This window comes from Schistocerca cancellata, chromosome 1, assembly GCF_023864275.1.
Source record: "Schistocerca cancellata isolate TAMUIC-IGC-003103 chromosome 1, iqSchCanc2.1, whole genome shotgun sequence".
In the NCBI taxonomy this organism is placed as follows: domain Eukaryota; kingdom Metazoa; phylum Arthropoda; class Insecta; order Orthoptera; family Acrididae; genus Schistocerca; species Schistocerca cancellata.
Genome location: NC_064626.1, coordinates 1,158,105,256 through 1,158,126,643, shown reverse-complemented (window position 1 = coordinate 1,158,126,643; position 21,388 = coordinate 1,158,105,256).

The following is a 21,388-nucleotide window of genomic DNA, read 5'->3' as shown; positions in this document are numbered from 1 at the left end:
CCTTCAGCCAACACATTAAGCACAGAGGTAGGCAACCGCTTGCTAAAAGCATGCCCCTAATCAAGCTGGCACTAAACTGAACTATCGGAATTTTCTTAATTTTTCGACTTAATTTAATTTAACTTTGTTGCTACTCTTTTCTCTTATTAGATTGTTTTTGATTTGAATCATTCTGTTAATAAAGAGGGCGTTAGGAAATGTCACGCCCGGTGGAGGTTCGAATCCTCCCTCGGGCATGGGTGTGTGTGTTTGTCCTTAGGATAATTTAGGTTAAGTAGTGTGTAAGCTTAGGGACTGATGACCTTAGCAATTAAGTCCCGTAAAATTTCACACAGATTTGAACATTTTTGAGGAACCGTCAAGAGCAACAAATACTTGGCATGAATTCTTTTACTGTATCAAACAAGATTCTCATTCTCTATGAATTCGAATTGCAGGTGCTTTAATCGACGTTATTGCTGCATCGGGTAACTTAAACTCCAGTTATATGGAGTTACTAGCAAATGAACTTCTCTTAATCCGTCTCTTACTCCTGAATTACCCTTCGGTCACACTGTCAGAAAGGCAAGAGCTGGGAAACGCTCTCAGAACAACACACCATGGAATGACACAGATACGCACATCGAAAGCAGCCACGCGCTGCTGATATAGGGTGAAAAGTTATTGAACTATATGGAATAAAATTGTCATAACTTCTGAACGGTTTGCGTTAGCGCATTCAAACTGGACGGCTGGCCGCGTGGCATTATGGGCATTAGTATGTGCATCGTTGTTTGGTTTAGCGACAAAGTCCACATTCATTTCCATGAGTTCGCCAGTAAGAAAAATGGGCGCATTTGGGGGACTGAGAATCAGCATTTCACGATGGAGAATTCTCTTCACCCTCAATAGGTGACTGGTTTGTGTGCAGTGTCCAGTCACCAAATAATCGGTGTGATATTCCTTGATGGCACGGTGACTACCGAAGGGTACGTGAAGTTTTTGCAACATGATTTCATCCCCATTATCCAAAGTGACCCTGATTTCGACAAGATGTGGTTCATGCAAGACGGATCTCGAACCCACCGAAGCAGGGGAGTGTTTGATGTCCTGGAGGAGCACTTTGGGGACCGCATTCTGGTTCTGAGGTACCCAGAGGCCACTGGTATGGGCCTCGATTGGCCGCCATATTCTCCGTGTCTGAACACAGGCTACTCCTTTTTGTGGGGCTATATTAAAGACAAGGTGTACAGCAATGATCTCAAAACCATTGCTGATCTGAAAATAGCTACTCAGGAGGTCATCGACAGTACTGACGTTCCGACACTTCATCGGGTCATGCAGAATTTCGCTATTCGTTTGCGCCACACCATCACCAATAACGGCAGGCATATCGAACATGTCATAACCTAAATCTGTATATCTGTAGTGACGTTTGTATGTTGAATAAAGTGATCGCACGCCGTAGTTTGTAGCTAATTTACGTTTTTTTTCATATAGCTCAGTAACTGTCACCCTGTAAAAGTAATTGCATTCGTGTATGTCATATGGAAGCTCTGCATCAAAGACGCTTCACGGTGCATTATTTAGGTAAGCTTGTGCAGCGAGTCGGGAACGTTCAATGAATGAGCAAACACGTGTTGAACAGGGAAGCTTTGATTACGATTAATAATATAGAAAATGTTTTATCACTTGAACTTACGATGCAAGCAGACAGGGGGGGGGGGGGGGGGGCACTATGCACTAAAAACTATGGGCACAGGCACCTCATGAATCTTTTAGTAAGTACATGGATATTATTCCCTCACAAAGGAAAAAATTCAAAAATACACAAAATTCACGCAAAACGATGTCAGAATGTTCCAGATTACTTTAAATACTCGTTAGGACACTGAGTTATTAGCTGGCTGTCTTTTTCAAGACACTGCGTACCACTTGCGTACACATGGGCAACACAATGCACCTACCCCGAACCACAAAGAGTGTCAGCCCCTACACTCAAATTAATCGAGTAAAATTTCTATCCAGTAATTCATGCTACCTCAACTAACGCCTGTCCAGAGTTCAACACTCAACACTCATGATATTCTGACCGTTCTTCCTTTCTTTTGAAAGTCGCGCACACACGTGACGCGGACAAAACATACAGAGAATTCGTCGAAAAATTAACTAAGTGCATTCTAGCCCGCTTTCTGTTTTCTTTCGTGTGTATTCGCTACCAATGGCTATTTTCAAACCTAAGTATTTTCCAAAGTTACTGTGCAATACCAGAAATGGCGAGAACTGGTGGCCAAGACACTATTAAATAGAAAACTACCTCAGAATTCACCTCTATTCCACAAAGTTGTGTCAGCATAGAAATATCTTCACCCCCTTTAGTAAATACTACCATTTAATACTCTGAAGATCGTCCTGTAAGATGCAAGACTAATAGTCAAATTTACTACAATGGCGTTTGTTGCAATTACCTCTCACTCAATATCCTATTGCGCCAGAACAATAACAATTACATCCACATCAACCCTAAATAACACATCGCGAGTCCTAACCACAGTGGTGCAACTCTTTTTTTTTCAAGCTCCGACTGGAGCTAAGCTGCAGCACATCTCCTCATTCCGACCCCGTAGCAGTAGTGCCAGAACATGACTACTTACGAGAGACAACGGTTACTCATTCAAACCACTGGTCTCCAATTAGCTGAAGGCCAAACTACGCCCACTGCCCTCTCTAGAATCGATCTTTCTGCAGCTTTCTGAGGCAAACTCTGTCCTTAGCTTTCTAATTATCTTTGGGTTATTTCTTCACTTATCTACATCCTGTTATATTCTCATATGATGCCCTAATACACAGTAGGAGAGGAACAGCTGAAATCTGGATTCGCAGGACAGAGCGGATCAGGTTATGGAAAGGAGCCAAGAACAATTACTGTTAGTTATACGCCGGCCGCTATGACCGAACGGTTCTAGGCAACTCAGTCTGGAACCGCGCGACCGCTACGGTGGCAGGTTCGAATCCTGCATCGGGCATGGATGTGTGTTATAGGTTAGTTAGGTTTAAGTAGTTCTAAGCTCTAGGGGACTGATGACCTCAGATGTTAAGTTCCGTAGTGCTCAGAGACATTTGAACCATTTTGTTAGTTATACAAGAACACACACAACTTCATTCCTCAAACCAATGCACAATTTTCTCTTTAAAACAACAAAGATCAATTCACGGCTGAGGGCCCAAGTAACTTCTCCAGAATAAGTTTAAATGGTTGATTTTAAAACACCAGAATTTAGAGTAATGGCTGAAGGCCTTACTTAAGTAAAATTACAATATCTTCTAGGCTAAAGGCCGAAATAATATTTCAGATCAGCTAAAGAAATTATTTAAAAGCCAAGCATTTACAAATTCCGGCTACAGGCCAAATTAAGGAAAATTCAAGCTAATTCTTCCGCTGAAAGCCCAATCAAACAAAATTTCTTTACATAATAAAAGAGAGACCTTAAGAAAACTTGAAGTATCTTGTCGGCTGCAGGCGCAAACAATTAATCAAGAATAACTAAACACAACCTTAAAATAAACATTTACAGAACACGGCTGAAGGCCGTTTCAAGAATTCAAGGTAATTAAAGAGAAACCTTACAGACAGAGATTTACATATTAAAACCACAGATTCTGAAACAAACGTGGCTGAAGGCCTAAATACAGAGCAACAAGAATTTTAAATGAAACACGGTTGAAGGCATAAAGTTGTTAGGAAGTTCGGCTGAAGGCCGTATACTAAACACAAAACAGACAATATTAATACATGGCTGAAGGCCTGGCACAGTACCAAACAAAATGACAATCACAAACAACAAACAGTGGTGCTCAAACGTGTTCGAAGGGTCGGTCTGGGGAGGACACTCTAACAACAGGTTAGGTGAGACGGGCAGTCAAGGGTAACACTAAATAATCGAGTGGCAGCACGACCTAGGGACAGTTGAAGAACCAACCAACAACCTAATCAATTCCCTTCCACCCAGCCAACGGCGGGACAACCGAAAATGGCTTCCTCGCTTCTCTGTCGCAACCGACCTACTCCCTACTCCAGTACGCAGACAGCATTCATCTGCTCAATGAAAATCACAGAAGCTACACAGAGTTCCGCGTAAATACTTACACCAAGAACTCGAACAATCGTAAAAGCAGTCACTGTGGAACAACAAGGAAGAATGAATTCGACATATAGAGAGTTTCCACAAGCGGTCGGCGACCAAATACACGTCGTCCGATGAGACGACCGACCGAACGATCAACCAGGTCGTTCCCACTCAAGTTAACGTGTGTGGGCACCGGTGGGGCGAGTCTTGGCCGTCCGAAGCCGACTGCAGCTCCAACCCGACTCAACTCCAGGTCCGCTGCACGGCGACCCGGGCACACTGGCTCGGACCCAACCATGCAGAGGGAACACTTGCCCACTGGGCACCCAACATCTCTGCATAAGGAAGGAACCGACGCACGTCCGCCAAGATGACCAACTGACGAGGCCCAGAAACGGTCAAAAGACCAAATACACGTCGCCCGATGCGACGACCGACCGAACGACCAACCAGCGGTCGTCCCGCTCCAATCTCCTTCCGTTCGACAGGTCATGCGCGTTGCCAGCGGTCGGCAAGTACTGGCTGTCCGCGCCTCACTGGCGCTCCGTCCCCGACTCAACTTCAGTGCTGCTGCCTCCCGGCTGACTTCGAGACACACCACGACCCGGAAATACTATAGGTCGCTCCAGAGATGGTACGAAAGTGCACTTATCGATAAGCGCTGCTGCTGCCACTCACGGATAGGTGAGGCAGGATGTTAGTGACGCCAGTAAATGGAATAAGAAAACGAGGCGGCAGTACCGTAAGAGAAGATGACAAACAAGAAATGTGATGAACACGAGCCGCGCACGGCTCAGCAGCCGTACAAGTTGAACATTAATAAAACCGAAAAACTGCAGGTACGGGTTCCTGACTGGAAACTGGGAAAAAAAGTGATACGAACAGTGTCGGGAAATGCATCGTTGCCACAGTAGAAGGCGCTGATGAATGAAAGTTCCCCTGACGATGTGCCGTGAGTTCCTTGTCGGTTGCAGGCTGTAAAACTGACGCAGCGTACTCTAAGCAGCAGAATGGTCCGGTACTGATGTCGGTAACAAGCCGAGATGGTGTTTGTGTACGGACAAGCAGATGGAAACGGTCGAGAGGCAGCACAGCTGTACCAAAACAAGTAACCTCTCAGACACCAACCACGTCACATAACACTGTAAGCCCTTTCTGGGCGTTTGTGTGATCGTGGGTCTTTTCAGACCGATGAACTGACAAGGAGGCAGCGGACTGTACGTACCCAAGATTTGGAGGGCCGGATTCTACTGGATATTGAGATGAACCCTAGTGCAAGCTCCAGTCGAGTGGCCTGCCAATATGACGCAAGCCAAAGTCCGATTATGTGTATCCTGCATGACAGCCGCTCCTATCCCTGTCACCTACAACGAATGCAAGGATTATCAGCAGCGGATTTCCCTCTACGGGAAGGATTTTGTCGATGGTATTTGCACCAGACCATCACGATTATAGGATTTCTGTCGTCAGTTGTCTGTACCGAGCTGAGAACGCGTGCATTGCATCGGAGGCCACTTTGAACATCTGCTGTGAGGTGGATGCGGTGCAGCTTTGTTGTGTGTTCCTCGACTATTTGTTGCCGTTGCAGCGAACACCGTCCATCTCCTGTCAAGTGTTCATACGACATTTCTCTTCCATTTCCAGTCAGGAATCCGTCCCTGTAGTTTGTCGGTTTTATTTGTGTTCACTGGCAGAACAAGGAAGTGTGACATATAGGACTACTTACCGATATAAAATACAGTGGTGCATACAGTGGTGCATATCCATATCCATTGGCCGAGTTTTGTTATCATAAGAGAAGAATCACTTTCCATGTGATAGATTACTATAAACATGACCTAAGTTCCATTCTGATATCATTGCATATCGATAATAGTAGTGAAGCGTATTAGCAGTACAGCTTCACTGCTACTGAAATTAACTTCATAGAGAAAGTACTGAAAACAGGCTACCCAGCTGTTCTTCTCGATGCGTAAGAGAAGGAAGTATAAATCGGGTCTTTTTATGTACACGTGACCGTTTATTTTGTTCAATTTTGCTGTCAATATTTCCCAGTGCCCTAAGATATACGCAAAGGGGTCCCCCTTACCTGATGTATGAAGATATCAGTTGATACTGCAGTCTCTACCTACACTAATTTTGATAAGATAAATATGTGAGGAATGTTTCGCGGACAATAACATTCCTGTAAAGGACTAGTCTGGCACGGATTCCCAACCTGATCCGAATTAAACCTTTGAGGTGGCTGGTTACAAGAGTGGAGGGGTTCAAAATGGTTCAAAGGGCTCTGAGTACTATGGGACTTAACATCTGAGGTCATCAGTCCTCTAGAACTTAGAACTACTTAAACCTAACTAACCTAAGGACATAACACACATCTATGCCCGAGGCAGGATTCGAACCTGCGACCATAGCAGTCGCGCGGTTCCGGACTGAAGCGCCTAGAACCGCTCGGCCACACCGGCCGGCGAGTGGAGGGGGGGGGGGGGAGGAGGACCAAACAGCGAGGTCATCGGTTCAATCAGACTGGGCAAAGGTGGGAAAGGAAGTCGCCCATGCCTTTTCAGAGAAGCAATCCCGAAATTTGCCTGAAGAGATTCATGGAATACACGGAAAACCTAAATCCGGACGGCCGGACGCGGGTTTGAAGCGTCGCTCTCCCGAAAGCGAGTCCAGGTGCTAACAACTGCGCCGCCTCGCTTGGTGAACACCTTTGCGGTGAATCAGAATGTCGACTTCGCTCTAGACCCCAGTGTCCCAATATCAGTGCGGTCTCTGGTTCTGACTCAGTGAGAAGTATGGGGTGTTACTATTATTTATTTATTGTTCCGTGGGACCAAATTAAGGAGAAGTCTCCATGGTCATGGAACGAGTCACTACATGAAATTATAACACGATATTAGAAACAGATAAAATGAAATATAAAAAAAAAAACATATTCAGGTGACAAGTCGTAAGTTTAAATGAAGACAATCAACAATGTAACACTGGAATTTGCTTAATTTTTTAGCTCTTGCAGGAGCTCCTCGACAGAATAGAAGGAGTGAGCCATGAGGAAACTCTTCAGTTTAGACTTAAAAGAGTTTGGGCTACTGCAAAGATTTTTGAGTTCTTGTGGTAGCTTATTGAAAATGGATGCAGCAGAATACTGCACTCCTTTCTGCACAAGAGTCAAGGAAGTGCATTCTACACGCAGATTTGATTTCTGCCTAGTATTAACTGAGTGAAAGCTGCTAACTCTTGGGAATAGGCTAATATTGCTAACAACAAACGACATTAAAGAAAATATATACTGTGAGGGCAATGTCAGAATTCCCAGATTTTTGAATAGGGGTCGACAAGAGGTTCTCGAACTTACACCACATATAGCTCGAACAGCCCGTTTTTGAGCCAAAAATACCCTGTTTGAATCAGAAGAATTACCCCAAAAAATAATACCATACGACATAAGTGTATGAAAATATGCGAAATAGACTACTTTTCGTGTTGAAGTGTCACTTATTTCGGATACTGTTGTAATGGTAAATAAAGCAGCATTTAGCTTCTGAACAAGATCCTGGACATGGGCTTTCCACAACAACTTACTATCTATCCGAACGCCTAGGAATTTGAACTGTTCCGTCTCGCATATAATATGCCCATTCTGTCTGATCAAAATATCGGTTCTTGTTGAATTGTGAGTTAGAAACTGTAAAAACTGAGTCTTACTGTGATTTAGCATCAAATTATTTTCCACAAGCCATGAACTTATTTCATGAACTACATTATTTGTTACTGTTTCAATATTACACACAAGATCCTTCACTATCAAGCTGGTGTCATCAGCAAACAGAAATATTTTTGAATCACCTGTAATACTAGAAGGCATATCATTTATATAAATAAGAAACAGCAGTGGCCCCAGCACCGACCCTTGGGGAACGCCCCACTTAACAGTGCCCCATTGGGACTGAACATCACTACCACTCTCAATACTGCGGAGAATTACCCTCTGCTTTCTGTTCTTAAAGTAAGAGGTGAACCAATTGTAAGCTACTCCCCTTACTCCATAATGGTCCAACTTCTGCAGTAATATTTTGTGGTCAACACAGTCAAAAGCCTTCGTTAAATCAAAGAAAACACCTAGCGTTCGCAACCTTTTATTTAATCCGTCCAAAACCTCACAGAGAAAAGAGAATATAGCATTTTCAGTTGTTAAAACATTTCTAAAACCAAACTGAACATTTGACAGCAAATTATGTGAATTTAAATGCTCCAGTAACCTTGTATATACAACCTTCTCGATAACTTTAGCAAACACCGATGGCATAGAAATAGGTCTAAAATTGTCAACATTATCAATGTCTCCCTTTTTATAAAGTGGCTTCACTACCGAGTACTTTAATCGGTCAGGCAACCGACCACTCCTAAAGGAAAAGTTACAGATATGGATGAGAACAGGGCTAACATACATAGAACAATACTTCAGTATTCTGCTAGATACCCCGTCATATCCATGAGAGTTCTTGGTCTTTAGTGATTTAATTATTAACTCAATCTCCCTCTTGTCAGTATCATGGAGGAGCATTTCAGGTAACAGTCTCGGAACACTTTCTTCTAAGAGCGCTATATGATTCCCTGTTGGGACTAGGTTTCTATTTAGTTCACCTGCTATATTCAGAAAGTGATTATTAAATACTGTACACATATGCGACTTATCAGTAACACGGACGTTCCCACTACGCACTGATTCTATATCCTCGACCTGTCTCTGCAGACCAGCAACTTCCTTTACGACTGACCATATGGTTTTAATTTTATCCTGAGACTTAGCTATTCTATCTGCATACCACATACTTTTTGCCTTCCTAATAACATTTTTAAGCACCTTACAATACTGTTTGTAATGGACTGCTGCATTTAGATTTTGACTGTTTCTAACGTTTTGATATAATTGCCACTTTGTTCTACAAGATATTCTTATCCCTCTAGTCAGCCACCCAGGCTGCCTGTTTGTGCTAGTACCCTGTTTTAAACGTTCTAACGGAAAGCAACTTTCAAAGAGCATGAGAAAAGTCTTGAGAAAAGCATTATATTTATCGTCTACTGTATCAGCGCTATAAACATCTTGCCACTCTTGTTCCTTTATAAGGTTTACGAAGGTCTCTACAGCAACTGGATCAGCTTTCCTGGACAGCTGATGACTATATTTAACACGTGTTGCAGCATAAAAATCTTTTAAAGTTAAAATTTGCGCATCATGGTCTGAAAGGCCATTCACCTTTTTTTCAGTGAGGTGTCGGAAAGTCTCCCCAGCAAAGTTGAAGCCGTCGTAACGGTGATGGGTGGACACACGTCATATTAAAGCTCACTCACAGGCGTGACAGTACTTTTGACTAGATAGTGTTTATTCGCATGCCTAGGGTAAACTTCCAAGCGCGTAATACGAGGTCTGTTCAAAAAATTGCGGAAAATTCGTAAATTCACGCCAGTGGTGTGTTGGAGCTAAACGCGGTTGGCGTCCCTGCACTCGCCTGTCTTTAATGCGCAACTGCCGAAAGTTTCACGGTTGTATGTCTGTTGGTTATTTTTCAGTGCTGTATTGAGCAGAAAGTTGTGACGCAAAGTTTGCGAATTTTGAGATGGCAGAGTTACAGGAGCAACGCGTCCGAATTAAATTTTGCGTGAAAATCAAGAAGACGTTTACAGAGGCACACCAAATGATGCAGGAAGCCTATGGTGGTGAGTGGTTAGGCAGCAGTCGGTGTTACGAATGTTTCACACGGTTTAAAAATGGCAAAATGGTTCAAATGGCTCTAAGTACTATCGGACATAACATCTGAGGTCATCAGTCCCCTAGATGTTAGAACTATTTAAACCTAACTAACCTAAGGACATCACACACATCCATGCCCGAGGCAGGATTCGAACCTGCGAGCGTAGCAGCAACGCGGTTCCGGACTGAAGCGCCTAGAACCACTCGGCCACAGCGGCCAGGAAAAATGGCCGAACGGAAATTAAATGTGACCCTTGTTCAGGACGCGCTTCGACGTCTACCGACGACGCTCATGTCAGCAACGTTAACGAAACTGTTTGTGCCAATAGAAGGCTGACTGTCCAAAAGATTGTAGAAGAATCTAACACTTCAGTTGGATCATGTCATGAAGTTCTGGCACAGCATCTTGGAATACATCCTGTTGCCGCCGTATTCGAACCACGTCTCACGCCTCAAAACTAGAAAGACCTTCGCCTTGCAATCTGTGAAGAGCTTTTCGATTGCGCAAATGACAAAAAGATGTTCCTTAAGAGAATCATAACTGGTGATGAGACGTGGGTCTACGGTTATGATGCTGAGACCAAGGTTCAATCTTCACAATAGGTTGAGAAAGTTTCATCAAGACCAAAAGCAGCTCGTCAGATCAGGTGAACTTTGAAGGACTAGCTCATCATGAATTCGTGCCACAGGACAAACTGTTAATCGATGATACTATCGGGACGTGTTGCGACGCCTGCGAGAAAACGTGAGAAGGAAACGGCCTGAAATGTTGCGAAACAATTCATAGCTCTTGCATCACGATAACGCATGCGCACATTCATCCCTGTTTGTGCGTGCACAAAACGCGAAATCACTGTGCTGCCTCATCCTCCGTACTCTACAGACCCGACCGCTGCGGACTCTTTTATATTTTCGAAGTTGAAAGCCCCACAGGAAGGACGGAGATTTTCAAAGTCAGACGAGATAAAAGAAAATTCTAGGACGGCGCTTCGCGCGATCCAGCAAGAGGCGTAACACGACTGCTTCCGGAAGTGGAAACGGCGTTGGGGCGGGGTAGAAGCGATGGCTCGTTTTATTTTACAGATTATTATTCCTTGCTGTAGGGGCTGTGATTATTGATATTTTTTGTCTGAACCAGAGGCCACTACTTCCACCACATCAAGTGGATTTAGTGCTCACGTCCTTACACTGAGCCGTGAACACTTCCCAGTTTATCAATGGGGAATAATTGAAAATTATTATTACTATTATCGGTGCCATGCGTGCAATGGTCGTGCCAGGCGCGCGATATTGAATCTTTATACTATCGTTAGTGGCGCGAGACCTGCACGACCTTGTAGCAACCGTTATAGTTCTTCATTATTCTGTTACACTAGGGGTGAGTTCACGTGAGGAAAGAGAGAGAATGTAAGATTTACGGACTCATTTATTAAACAGTTGAGAATCGAAGAATAATACAACCAAAAGGGGTGGGGGAGAAGAAAGATTCGAGTTCAGCAGCCTGTCCCAACGTACGTTCATAACAAGCCACGATAACAGGAGGAAAGGAATTATAGGAACGATTGCCGTATTATCAAATGGAGTCCAATTTCCTAAAGGAAGGGGTTGCAGGCATGCAACGACCACTACCAGGAATCAGCCAAAGACTAAGAAGATGCTACTGTGCGCGAATCGCTAGGCAGCCTCGCGTACTAATGCAATAAATCGCGCAAGACGCGAAACTATTCACAATGACCTATCAGGTTCCCTCTGGGCCGCAGGGCGTGAATCTACAGTTCACGTCGGCGCTCATGCTTACTAAACTTCATCTCCTGGAAGCGGCACCTCCGGTCTCCGGGAGGGTCACACTAGAACTGAGCTACTGCCCCTTTGTCCACCAACCATCCGCGGAGGGCGGTTGGCGCCCGCCCGCAAAAAACGGGCGCGCAAATCATAGGGCCGGAATTTCACAGGGAGGCGACCTCGCGACGTTAAAATTGAGCAGAAATAGCGTTTACAAGGTTGGTAAGGCAGGTTGGGGAACAGAGAACAGGAGAAACTTTGGCCAGTACTGAACGTTCAAACGAGACCACGTGCTACCCTGGCGATCGGAAAAAGGATAGGAAACGGGGAGCCATCATGGCTGCTAGGAAGACTGCTGCCCTCGCCCATAAATAAAGAAAATTCCTGGCGCCAAGCTCCTCTCACAGATCAGCGTGAGAAAAACTGTAAAAGTCGTCAAATAAATCAGGTACCCAATAGAAATTATTAATATTGCCTGAATTATTATTTTACCTAACACCAGAATGCTGGGATTAGGAATATGAAATACGAGCACTGAATGGTGAATAAAGTGCACGCCTTTCAGAGGTATCAATTGTGGAGGAGAGTATTTCGAAGGACACCATGCACAATAAGTAAAAGGTAACCGTAGAAAAATTTTGTGGGCAAATTTTTTGAACAGACCTCGTACGTACCGTAGATCTCCGGGACGAGCGTGAAACTGGCGACTGTTTCGGGGCGTGGCACACACTACCGGCAGGCGACGCACCGGACCGAGCAACAAGTTAGGCTCTCAGTGCGGCCTCCGCAGCTCGCTGGATAAAGCGGCCAGCTCAGAGCTTGCTGTAGCAGGTGACAGGCTGTGCTGAGCAGTTTATAACGGAAGCATGCAGCCGCCTCTGGGCAGGGTAACTGGAGGCCACAGCGCAGTAAGTGCCACAATGTGTGTGTGTGTGTGTGTGTGTGTGTGTGTGCTGGAGAGGCAGAGGGGGCGCTGCACGCTGACAGGAGGATCCTGCCCGCAGGCCGGAGGTCGAAGCCAAGACGAGACGCTTCGCAGCTGCTCATGACGGCCGCTAATTATGTCCTAATTTACGTCACTACACGCCACAACTTCGACGTCCCACGTACATATTTATTTAACAATGAAATTAACCGAACAGCCGTGTATTTTAGATGTTATTTTATTTCCGTCACTAGTTTCGGCAATTCATTACCCCATCTTCAGGCACCTGCTAATAAAAAGATTATACATCAAGATCCACCACAGAAGCTCTACAGGAAGTGACGGGTAACAATATATCCACTTAAAACTACAAAATGAAAGTGGCAGCTTTAAGATTCAAATGGCTCAAATGGCTCTGAGCACTATGGGACTTAACTTCTAAGGTCATCAGTCCCCTAGAACTTAGAACTACTTAAACCTAACTAACCTAAGGACATCACACACATCCATGCCCGAGGCAGGATTCGAACCTGCGACCGTAGCGGTCACGCGGTTCCAGACTGTAGCGCCTTTAACCGCTTGGCCACCCCGGCCGGCGCAGCTTTAAGACAAATGCCTGTGTACACACGGCACAACAAAATAAAATATATGTATATGTAGTTTCGAAACTATTTTAACATCATGAATTTATAAGAGAACATGCCAAACATTAAAAGGACCAGAAATTGACAAGTACAATCAGAACATCCCCTGAAAAAGGCTTCTCAGTATTTTTTAAATACACACTACTGGCCATTAAAATTGCTACACCACGAATATGACGTGCTACAGACGCGAAATTTAACCGACAGGAAGAAGATGCTGTGATATGCAAATGATTAGCTTTTCAGAGCATTCACACAAGGTTGGCACCGGCGGCAACACCTACAATGTGCTGACATGAGGAAAGTTTCCAACCGATTTCTCATACACAAACAGTAGTTGACCGGCGCAGCCTGGTGAAACGTTGTTGTGATGCCTCGTGTAAGGAGAAAAAATGTGTACCATCACGTTTCCGACTTTGATAAAGGTCGGAATGTAGCATATCACGATTGCGGTTTATCGTATCGCAACACTGCTGCTCACGTTGGTCGAGATCCAATGACTGTTAGCAGAATATGGAATCGGTGGGTTCAGGAGGGTAATACGGAACGCCGTTCTGGATCCCAACGGCCTCGTATCACTAGCAGTCGAAATGACAGGCATGTTATCTGCATGGCTGTAACGGACGGTGCAGCCACGTCTCGATCCCTGAGTCAACAGATGGGGACGTTTGCAAGACAACAGCCATCTGCACGAACAGTTGGACGACGTTTGCAGCAACATGGACTATCAGCTAGGAGACCATGGCTGCGGTTACCCTTGACGCTGCATCGCAGACAGCAGCGCCTGCGATGGTGTACTCAACGACGAACCTGGGTGCACGAACGGCAGAACCTGATTTTTTCGGATGAATACAAGTTCTGTTTACAGCAACATGATGGTCGCATCCGTGTTTGGCGTCGTCGCGGTGAACGCGCATTGGAAGCGTGTATTTGTCATTGCCATCCTGGCGTATCACCCGGAATGATGGTATGGGGTGCCATTGGTTACACCTCTCGGTCACCTCTTGTTCGCATTGACGACACTTTGAACAGTGGACGTTACCTTTCAGATATGTTACGTCCCGTGGCTCTACCCTTCATTCGATCCCTGCGAAACCCTACATTTCAGCAGGATAATGCACGACCGCATGTTGCAAATCCTGTACGGGTCTTTCTGGATACAGAAAATGTTCGATTGCTGCCCTGGCCAGCACATTCTCCAGATCTCTTACCAATTGAAAACATGTGGTCAATGGTGGCCGAGCAACTGGCTCGTCACAATACACCAGTCACTACTCTTCATGAACTGTGGTATCGTGTTGAAGCTGCATGGGCAGCTTTACCTTTACACGCCATATAAGCTCTGTTTGACTTTATGCCCAGGCGTATGAAGGCCGTTATTACGACCAGAGGTGGTTGTTCTGGATATTAATTTCTCAGGATCTATGCATCCAATGTTGTTGTTGTTGTATTCAGTCCTGAGACTGGTTTGATGCAGCTCTCCATGCTACTCTATCCTGTGCAAGCATCTTCATCTCCCAGTACTTACTGCAACCTACATCCTTATGAATCTGCTTAGTGTATTCATCTCTTGGTCTTCCTCTACAATTTTTACCCTCCACGCTGCCCTCCAATGCTAAATTTGTGATCCCTTGATGCCTCAGAACATGTCCTACCAACCGATCCCTTCTTCTTGTCAAGTTGTGCCACAAACTCCTCTTCTCCCCAATTCTATTCAGTACCTCCGCATCAGTTACGTGATCTACCCATCTAATCTTCAGCATTCTTCTGTAGCACCACATTTCGAAAGCTTCTATTCTCTTCTTGTCCAAACTATTTATCGTCCGTGTTTCACTTTCATACATGGCTACACTCCATACAAGGACTTTCAGAAACAACTTCCTTACACTTAAATCTATACTCGATGTTAACAAATTTCTCTTCTTCAGAAACGTTTTCCTTGCCATTGCCAGTCTACATTTTATATCCTCTCTACTTAGACCATCATCAGTTATTTTGCTCCCCAAATAGCAAAACTCCTTTACTACTTTAAGTGTCTCATTTCCTAATCTAATTCCCTTAGCATCACCCGACTTAATTCGACTACATTCCGTTATCCTCGTTTTGGTTTTGTTGATGTTCATCTTATATCCTCCTTTCAAGACACTGTCCGTTCAACTGCTCTTCCAAGTCCTTTGCTGTCTCTGACAGAATTACAATGTAATCGGCGAACCTCAAAGTTTTTATTTCTTCTCCATGGACTTTAATACCTACTCCAAATTTTTCGTTTGTTTCCTTTACTGCTTGCTCAATATAAAGATTGAATAACATCGGGGACAGGCTACAACCCTGAATCACTCCCTTCCCAACCACTGCTTCCCTTTCATGCACCTCGACTCTTATAACTGCTATCTGGTTTCTGTACAAATTGAAAATAGCCTTTCGCTCCCTGTATTTTACCTTTTCCACCTTTAGAATTTGAAAGAGAGTATTCCAGTCAACATTGTCAAAAGCTTTCTCTAAGTCTACAAATGCTAGAAACGTAGCTTTGCCTTTCCTTAATCTATTTTCTACGATAAGTCGTAGGGTCAGTATTGCCTCACGTGTTCCAAAATTTCTGCGGAATCCAAACTGATCTTCACCGAGGTCGGCTTCTACCAGTTTTTCTATTCGTCTGTAAAGAATTCGCGTTAGTATTTTGCAGCTGTGACTTATTAAACTGATAGTTCGGTAATATTCACATCTGTCAACACCTACTTTCTTTGGGATTGGAATTATTATATTCTTCTTGAAGTCTGAGGGTATTTCGCCTGTTTCATACATCTTGCTCACCAGATGGTAGAGTTTTGACAGGACTGGCTCTCCCAAGGCCGTCAGTAGTTCCAATGGAATGTTGTCTACTCCCGGGGCCTTGTTTCGACTCAGGTCTTTCAGTGCTCTGTCAAACTCTTCAAGCAGTATCGTATCTACCATTTCATCTTCATCTACATCCTCTCCCATTTCCATAATATTGTCCTCAAGTACACCGTCCTTGTATAGACTCTCTATATACTCTTTCCACCTTTCTGCTTCCATCTTTGCTAAAAACTGGGTTTCCATCTGAGCTCTTGATATTCATGCAACTGGCTCTCTTTTCTCCAAAGGTCTCTTTAATTTTCCTGTAGGCAGTATCTATCTTACCCCTAGTGAGATAAGCCTCTACATCCTTACATTTGTCTTCTAGCCATCCCTGCTTAGCCATTTTGCACTTCCTGTCGATCTTATTTTTGAGACGTTTGTATTCCATTTTGCCTGCTTCATAAATAGCCATTTTGCACTTCCTGTCGATCTCATTTTTGAGACGTTTGTATTCCCTTTTGCCTGCTTCATAAAAATTCAGTAAATGAAGCAGGTAAAAGGGAATACAAACGTCTCAAAAATGAGATCGACAGGAAGTGCAAAATGGCTAAGCAGGGATGGCTAGAAGACAAATGTAAGGATGTAGAGGCTTATCTCACTAGGGGTAAGATAGATACTGCCTACAGGAAAATTAAAGAGACCTTTGGAGAAAAGAGAGCCACAAACTGCGTGAAAATGTAATCACAAGTCAGTTCTAGTATAATACACTCCTGGAAATGGAAAAAAGAACACATTGACACCGGTGTGTCAGACCCACCATACTTGCTCCGGACACTGCGAGAGGGCTGTACAAGCAATGATCACACGCACGGCACAGCGGACGCACCAGGAACCGCGGTGTTGGCCGTCGAATGGCGCTAGCTGCGCAGCATTTGTGCACCGCCGCCGTCAGTGTCAGCCAGTTTGCCGTGGCATACGGAGCTCCATCGCAGTCTTTAACACTGGTAGCATGCCGCGACAGCGTGGACGTGAACCGTATGTGCAGTTGACGGACTTTGAGCGAGGGCGTATAGTGGGCATGCGGGAGGCCGGGTGGACGTACCGCCGAATTGCTCAACACGTGGGGCGTGAGGTCTCCACAGTACATCGATGTTGTCGCCAGTGGTCGGCGGAAGGTGCACGTGCCCGTCGACCTGCGACCGGACCGCAGCGACGCACGGATGCACGCCAAGACGGTAGGATCCTACGCAGTGCCGTAGGGGACCGCACCGCCACTTCCCAGCAAATTAGGGACACTGTTGCTCCTGGGGTATCGGCGAGGACCATTCGCAACCGTCTCCATGAAGCTGGGCTACGGTCCCGCACACCGTTAGGCCGTCTTCCGCTCACGCCCCAACATCGTGCAGCCCGCCTCCAGTGGTGTCGCGACAGGCGTGAATGGAGGGACGAATGGAGACGTGTCGTCTTCAGCGATGAGAGTCGCTTCTGCCTTGGTGCCAATGATGGTCGTATGCGTGTTTGGCGCCGTGCAGGTGAGCGCCACAATCAGGACTGCATACGACCGAGGCACACAGGGCCAACACCCGGCGTCATGGTGTGGGGAGCGATCTCCTACACTGGCCGTACACCACTGGTGATCGTCGAGGGGACAATGAATAGTGCACGGTACATCCAAACCGTCATCGAACCCATCGTTCTACCATTCCTAGACCGGCAAGGGAACTTGCTGTTCCAACAGGACAATGCACGTCCGCATGTATCCCGTGCCACCCAACGTGCTCTAGAAGGTGTAAGTCAACTACCTTGGCCAGCAAGATCTCCGGATCTGTCCCCCATTGAGCATGTTTGGGACTGGATGAAGCGTCGTCTCACGCGGTCTGCACGTCCAGCACGAACGCTGGTCCAACTGAGGCGCCAGGTGGAAATGGCATGGCAAGCCGTTCCACAGGACTACATCCAGCATCTCTACGATCGTCTCCATGGAAGAATAGCAGCCTGCATTGCTGCGAAAGGTGGATATACACTGTACTAGTGCCGACATTGTGCATGCTCTGTTGCCTGTGTCTATGTGCCTGTGGTTCTGTCAGTGTGATCATGTGATGTATCTGACCCCAGGAATGTGTCAATAAAGTTTCCCCTTCCTGGGACAATGAATTCACGGTGTTCTTATTTCAATTTCCAGGAGTGTATATTTGTCCAATGAATACCCGTTTATCATCTGCATTTCTTCTTGGTGTAGCAATTTTGATGGGCAGTAGTGTAAAAATCCTTCGTAATTGCTATAGATGGGAAAAACCCTAGTACTAGGCGTATTTAGAAAGTAAGGTCCGATTAGGTGCGAAATGGAAACCATTGCAAAAAACCGATGGAACTTTGCACAGATGGGTTGGGCAGTGTCTTTAGTGTGTTTGTCGATCGCTTCACCTCGCTCTTTTCTGTTGCAGAGCGCAAAATGATCACGTAGAAATGCTGTCTTCCACCTAGTAAGTTGGTTCTGGTGAGAGATTTCGTCTGAAACTATGCAGTCAACATAATGGAAATGCCATGCGCTTTTTTCTTCAAGACAATTTTCAGCCGTATTCTGTAGGGGCAATGTAGACGCTCCTGCAGGATTTTCGATGGGAAGTGTTTGATCGCCCACAATACAGCCCTTAATTGGCTCCCTCCGTTGTTCGTCTCTGCACAGATGAACAGCTGGCTACGAAGACAACAATTTGGCACAAACAACAAAAGGCAGACCAGCGAAGAGAATTGGCGGAAAGCACAGTCGGCTGCTTTCTGTGACGAGGCTACTGGAACGTTTGTACATCACGACAAGTGTTTTTGTCGCACCGTCGACTTCTTAGGTAGTTGGAAGGTGTGGTTAACCGTTCCATTTCGCGACCGATCGGACCACATTTTCCGAAACGCCTCAGTATTAAATTGTGAAGCAGGTCACGTGACAGTCTGGGCATAAAATGACACATAAAAAGATTTTTCTGGAAACAGAACAAGTGATCACTATGAAGCTATTGATGTTACTGAAGAGCATGTGAGATGTGCATTAAACAGTCTGAAGCAGAAGAAGTCGCCGGCTGAAGGTCAAGTAATATCAGAGGTGATCAAGGAAGGAGGTGAAGACCTCATAAAAGGCATGATCGGTCTAATAAGATTGGTACGAAAGAAGTAAGATCAAAAGAATGAAGCTAGCTGTCATTGTCCCAATCCTTATGAAGAGAAGCAAGAGATTGTAGCACCTACGCGGGGTGTCCCGGGAAGAATGTCTAACATTCAGTGATATGGGAGGACCATTCGAAACAAAAATAGGCTGTAAACATAAACTATTGAAACGGATACCGTAAGAACTGCAAGCATGTCTTCCTCTTCGGTACAGTGAAACAAATTTATTTGACTGTAACCTCTTTGCGTGCCATATTTTGGGAGGAGGTAGTATGGACCAAAACAAGAAAAAATTGTCTGGTAAATATGGGCTCTAAAATGCATATCTTAACAATTAAGAGCACTTGTTCATTAGAAGAAACGTGTTTCGGAATACTGAAGATTAAAGAGTGCTCATATCGCTTGGTCCATGCTACCAACAGTTAAAAATATTGAAAGTAAAGAGCTTACCGTAGAAGAGATTTGTTTCACTTTATCGAAGACGAAGTGCTCAGAGCTCTGAAGGTAAGAATTTCAGAGCACATCTTTAGTTTTGTTTCGAATGAACGTTCCTGTCATATCCCTGAATATTGATCATTCCTCCTGGGACATTCTATAGAGAAATATCATTGCTGAATACGAGGTATAGTACTGGTAAAAGTTAAGCCATAAGTCGACGAAATAGTATGCTACTACCAAGCCAGTAAAATCTATAATTGACCTTATATTTACTATGAGACAGCTATGGAAAAAAATATTGCCACTGTAACGATATTCACTACTTTCGTAGACACTTTAAAGGCATACAACAGTATTCACAGTGTCAGACTATACGTCATCCTTAGGGAGATCAGAGTACCTGATGAATTAGTCAACCTAGTAATAGCGTGGCCAACAGAGAAGAAAACTAAAGTAAGATATGAAGATGGAATGGCAAAGGAAGTGGAGGTGCGAACTGAGGTAAGCACTGTCACCGAAGTTATTTAACCTTCATCAAGAACAAGTTGTATGCAACATAGAGGGAGTAGGAAAGGGCATCAATCTAAACAAAAATCTGCAGATGCTAGCATACGCAAATATGACAGCTGTATCAGAGTTAAGAAAAGAGATGATAAAAACAACGGATGACATGAGCGGAAGTGCAGGGAAGGTAGTCTTGAGAAAAGGGCCACGGCAGTGATGGAATTAAGTAGGAGGAGGAACCATAATGTGCCGGGGGATTTACAGCTGGGAGAGATGAAGTTGAAGTTAATTGAGAAATTTCAGCTGCTGGAATAACGTCCATTTACAAGTAAACCAAGAATTGTTATGTTTTGAGATCATATAGCTGCCTAAAAGCAATCATGAAATCAATGATAAATCTCAACAAAAGTTAAAATGAAAACATATAGTACAATAATTGTCCCACTGTTGTTGTTATGTGGCATAGAGATGCTGAGTACCACCAACAGCGACAGAGAAAAACTGATGGTGTTTGAGAGAAAGATAGTGCCCAGTATTTTTGGACCAGTGAAGGGAGGAACACGGCGGAGAAGACTGAAAAATGAAGAAATTGTGCAAAGGTTAAGCGGCTACATTGGGCTGGTCACGTTACAAGGATGACAGAGGATGCTATTCAAAAAGTAGTGTTGGTAAGAAGGTCAGAGGGAAAGTGCCCTGTGGAAGACTACAAACGAGATGGTAGGATTGGCTATGGTAAGACCTGCAACACCTACGGTTCATGGGAAACTGGACAGAAGCTGCACAGTGTAGGGTGTGCTGGAGGCAGTTGATAAGGTCGGCACATGATCTTCAAGGTGCCTCATGTAAGTATGTAAGATTTCTCTCACCACTTCAGTTATCCATACACACTACCCACTGTGGAGGTGGTTAATGACGGCTGGTGATAAGCAGTAAATCTGGGTTCGAGTACCAGTCTGGAAAAACTTTCCTATATCAGTATTGGGCAATGGATCTACTCGTGTACCTACTACAGCTGAAGTCAAGAAATTCGTAATCAGTGAACTAATTTCAATGTACGCTCTAAGATTCTGGGACGTAAATCTGTAGATGTGATGAACATGTGCAGACAAACAAATTGTCCAATTTCGGAAAATTTGATTGGCTTGTTCAAGAACAAGAGTTTCAGGAACTGAGCAAATCAACGAACATTCCTCCACCTCGGTCCTTAGCAGCAGTTATTCGGCTTCGCGATGTTTGACAGAGTTATTGGATGCCCTCG